We start from the raw sequence: 5,175 nt of genomic DNA on the forward strand, positions 1-5,175 counted from the left end.
CTTTCAGGAAACTGCAATAAGCCAAATCATATATATTTTGAGGGATAACTTTTTGTGTATTGATGTACTTTGAAGCTGCAAAGAGACAGGTGCTGTGAATTTTCCAGATAGTTTCTGGAAGTGACCTATCCTTGAACAGAATTATAGTTTCAAAGAATTGGTCCAATTTGGAAAGCCTTGCTATATTCTAATGCTACCAGTTTAAATCAGAATTTTAAAAACAAGAACTTCTTATGACTATGATTTCATAAAAAAGCAAAAAAAAAAAAAAGCCATTCCTTTTTTGTCTCCTTTTTGGGCTCATCCTCCTTTGTCTAGTCCATATGGGATAAGTCTAGGTCTCCTTTTTACTGCGTAGTTGAATCTGATCTCGTCCATACCCATACTTTCACTACCACCTATTACTCTGAAATGTTTAGCTCCATCCAGCTTCACTTAAGCTTTTGTATATCCGTGTCCTTGATATTTGTTCTTGGATATTTCGAAAGCACCTCAAATTCAACATGACTAAAACCAAATGTGTGGTTATTGCCTACGAATCTGATTCTTTTTCAGTGTTCCCTGTTTCAGTTAAAGACAATACCATCCAATTGTGAAATTTTGAAACCTAAGCATTATTTTTGATTTCCTGTCCTTCATACCTCTATAGCCAAATTATTTCTATAGCTAAATTATTACTAAGTTTTATCAGTCTTATCTCCCAAATATCCCTCAAATTCATCCTTTTCCCTTCATTTACATAAGCACAGTCTTTTCCAAACTGCCATAATCTCTTGCCAAGACGATTGCAATACTGATTATCCACTCTGGCCTTTCTCCATTAGTTGTCCATATAGCAGCCAGATGGATCTTTTCAAAATGCATATCCAGTCAGATTTTCTCTTAAAACCATTCAGTGTTGTCTCGCTGTCCTTACAGGCAAAATTTCTTTTTAAGCCTACTGTTCTCTTTCTACCTCTCCAGCCTCACTTAGTGTACCACACTCCACCTATCTCTGCTTCAGCCATACAGATCTTTCTTCAGTAACTGAGTCTCATATTCCCTTTTATCAATTCACTCAACAAATACCTGTTGAGTACTACTGTATAATGGAACATTGAAGATATACCACCGAACACAATATACAAAATGCCTACTCTCATAGAGCTTGCATTCTACTAACAAGGGATAGACAATAAATATGTAGAATAGTAAATAAAGACAAATGCATAGAGGAAAATAATCAATTCGTAAGGGGAATTGGAGTGCTAAGTGAGGGAGGCGGCAAGGTACATTTTTAAATAAGGTGATCAGAGAAGACCTAATTGAAAAGGAGACATTTGAGGGCATCTGAAGTAGGAAGAGTAAGCCCTTCAGAAGCCTGGATGAAGAATGTTCGTGTGAAGAGAACAGCTAAGCCACTGCAAAGACCTATGGGAAGGAGCAAAGGTCTGTGGGCCCTCTCATTTGAGAAATAGTGGTATGGCTGGAGCAGAAATGCAGGGTAAGAGGATAACATGAGGTCACAGAGGAAGGCAGTCATGTAGGTGATTGAAAGAACTTTGACTTTTTGATTGAGATAGGAAGCCATTGGAGAATTTTGAGTAGATGAGTTGCACGATCTGGTATTTTTAAATGATTACTTCTTTTAAGTTGTGTTGAGCATAGTTCATGGGGAAGCAAGGACGGAAGCGGAGACAATGGTTAGGAAGCTAAAATAATAATCCAGGTGAGAGATGATAGTGGTAGCTTGGACCATGGTGATAACAATAGAGGCAGTGGGAAGAGGCCAGAGTCTGGATGTATTATGATAGTACAGATTGGATATAAGATATAGAGTAAAAGAGTCAAAGATGACTGCAATTTTTAGCCTGAGCAACTAGAAGGATGGAATTGCCATTTAGTGTCATGGGAAAGTCTCCAGATTTGCGTATTGGAGTTAAGAGGAATAACCAGGAGTTTAGTTTGCCCATGTTAGGTTTGAGGTGCCTCTAAGACATTCAAGTAGAGGTGTGGAGTAAGACAATTGGGTAAACGAGTCCAGAGATGAGAGGAAAGATATGGCAGTAGATATAATTTGGAATGAGAAATTATAGTAGTGTTTTGACAGCAGTTAAAGCCTGAGAATGGTTGGTATCAAAAAGAGGCATTGAGTTTGGGTTGATTTTTGAGTTATCTACAAAGGTGACTGTACAGGAGTGGCCAGTGTACAAAGGCAAACCCATTTGTCCTAGAAGCCAAGTGAAAGTGATTAAGGAGGAAGTCATGCTAAATTATGTTAAATGCTGCTCTCAGTCAAGTGAAATGAGGATTGATAATTGACTACTACATTTAGCAATGTGGAAGTTATTAAGGATCTTGAAAACAATTTTGGTGGAGGAAAGGTATAAAAGCCAGGTGAGCATTTTATTTTAAGAGAGAATGGAAGAACTGGAGAAGGTAAATATGAATGCAGCATCTCTCGTACTGTTTTTTTGTTTGTTGTTTTTTATCAAGGCTTTTCTAGCCTCAATCTTTGACTCCTCTTCCTGCAGATCTTAGCTCATATTTTGCTTTCTCAAAGCAGTTTACCTGATCTGATTAAATGCCCCTATTATAAATATACTCTTATTGTGCCATATACCTTTACTTGCTAATAAGTTCCAAATTTAGTTTTACAGTTGTCTGTGTGATAATTTGATTAAAGTGTGTTTGCTTCTGAAGCTTAAGCACACAAGAGCAGTGACTGCCAGTTTTTGCTCTTGCTCGTGATCTCCAGCTCTGAGTACAGTGCCTGGCATCAAGTATGAACTTAATATTTGATGAATGAATGGAAGAAAAATATGTCACAGAATTCTCAAAGGTATTGCATATTTAACTGTTGTTTACAAAAAAAGATAATAGATGGAAGAAGGTGCTTTCTAATGAAAACATTTTAGAATGTTTTCTTAAAAGAAAAGAGAGCAAAACTTAAAAGAGAGCAACACTTGCTAGTGAGTTGTAGTTCTTACCTCATGAGATAGGATTCACTAATATTTTTACTATGTTCTTGCATACCTCATCCTGCTAGGTATAGGAGTATTGTCAAACGAACTCCAAGAGTCCGGAGGCTTTGACTAGAAATAAATGATAAAGGATCTTAGGGTTTGCAAGCCAGAAACACAACTAGGCAAAACCCCAGAAGTGTTCCAAAGAAGAAAGGAAAGTTAAGAGTTCTTATAGTAAAGTAAAAAGTGCTTCAGTCCTGCACGCTTAGCCCTAAGATTGGTCCAGGATGGTTATCAGTCAAATGGTTATAGTCTGGTTGATGGATGCGAGGTGGTCTGGAGAAAGGGTGCCAGGAGTTTTGGTCATATCCAGTGTTCTGGATAATGGATGTAAGATGGTCTGGATACGTGAGTTCTTCATGGAGTAATCAGAGGGTTATCTGGAGGTCTGATATATGTTCAGGCATTGTCACAGGTTTGGTAAATTCAAAAGTTTAAGTTCCCAGGCTAGTTAAAACAAAGTAGAATCATTTCCTCATACCTCAACCTATCTAATTTTAGTAATTTAGCAGCTTGACTATAGTGACTCCATTTTACTACTTCCCTATTCCTCAGTATGTGTGTGTGTGTGTGTGTGTGTGTGTATTATAGAGTACATGTAGAGGAGAAAAGAGTATATGTGGAGGAGTTGCCTCTTTAAATGAATAGTGCTCTAGTCAAGGAAAAAACTGACTTCATTATAAAATTTATTAATGAATTTTCTATTAAAAAACAGGGCTCCTAAGGCTTATGGGCTTAGAAACACAATCTTGCTAACTGTACTAGAGTTTGTAAGATTTAGAGTGATACAGGTGACTGATGAATTTATCATGATGCGAGTTTATTAATATATTTTGAGATATTTGCCAAGTCTATAGCATACTGATTCTCTGACCAGGGGTTTTCTCTGTAGGAAAATTACATGAGGAATCAGCAGGTTGCTTAGGAGCTTGAAATCAAGACAAAGAATATTAGATATATGTTGTGGTCACTTAATAGCATTAAGCTGTAAGAACCTCTACAGTAGAGCTTTACTTGCCTCCAATTTTTGCCTTCTCTGAGTTGTTTTTTTCTATTTTTCTATTCCTGACAGCTCTTCCTTTTGATGAAAATATTCTTTCTTTAAATATGTTAACATTTATATTGCAGCCTATTTGTCTCTATAAGCTAACTTTGCATAGTCTGCTCTGGTCCCTTGTGTACTGATTTATAGTTTAGCTCTCAGAGGGTAATCTTATTTCCAAGTTTTCTTAGGCCCCACGTCTCATATGGGATACATTGATCTTGAGCTCAGCACAAAGTCTGAACTATAGATATATATTTGGAAACTATCAGACTATCGGAATATTTTGTTTTATTTTCCTTTAAGCTACTATATCTAAGTGCTTACCATGTTTCAGGCACTCTGTTAAATGTTTTGCGTATATATTCTTTTATCCTTACATAGATTAAAAAAAAAAAAAAGTAGAATCGATCCAACGCCTACTCCTACCCACTACTGACTATGAAGAGGATACAGGATAGAAGAGATCCAGGGTAGTTTGAAACTAACCAGAGAAGGAAGAGAACAACCACGAGATAGGCAACCATGGGATTCAAAAATTTCAAGACGGAATGGCTAGTTGATACGCAGAATGCTACCAACATGTCTAGAAAGCTAAAATTTCTAGATAGTTTGACAATTAGTAGTCCCTGTTACAGTACCATATATGCATCTGGCATATATTTCCATTTAAATATTGAATTGCTATGCTGTATTGAGATAAAGATTGATTTGGAGTGGCCTGTAGGGTAAAACGATGCTGTTCCCTGAGGATAGGAGAATCTCTCATTCAGCCTCTAGAAGGAACATGTAGGTTCCAGATTAGAATACAACTTGGATAAAGGGATTTAAGTGGAGATGGATAACTCAAGATTTCTCTGGGCTTCTATTTCCTCAGCTTAATCTTTAAGGAGGGGATATGGTAAACATGAATTCTTGGGTGCTAGGTGCTAAAATAGTGCTCATCAGTTGAAGTTAGATCAGGAACTAGGATCAAATGGGACCTAAAAGCCCCAGAGAGAAAATCCTAACTTTTCAGATACACTACCTGGTTTCCGTTTGGTGTCTGCACTTTCTTCTCTTTTATTATCCTCTAGCATTGGTGAAGTCTTATGTCTTATTTAAACATTATAACTTTATCTTTGCCGT

The 5,175-nt window shown here is 37.0% G+C and overlaps 1 protein-coding gene across 8 annotated transcripts in view; it reads left to right on the plus strand.

Annotated features, from left to right (window-relative positions):
* CEP57L1 (centrosomal protein 57 like 1) overlaps window positions 1-5,175 on the plus strand; it is a 46,676-nt gene that overhangs the window by 1,097 nt on the left and 40,404 nt on the right. The window lies entirely within an intron of this gene.

Source organism: Pteropus alecto, unplaced genomic scaffold, assembly GCF_000325575.1.
Source record: "Pteropus alecto unplaced genomic scaffold, ASM32557v1 scaffold79, whole genome shotgun sequence".
NCBI lineage: Eukaryota > Metazoa > Chordata > Mammalia > Chiroptera > Pteropodidae > Pteropus > Pteropus alecto.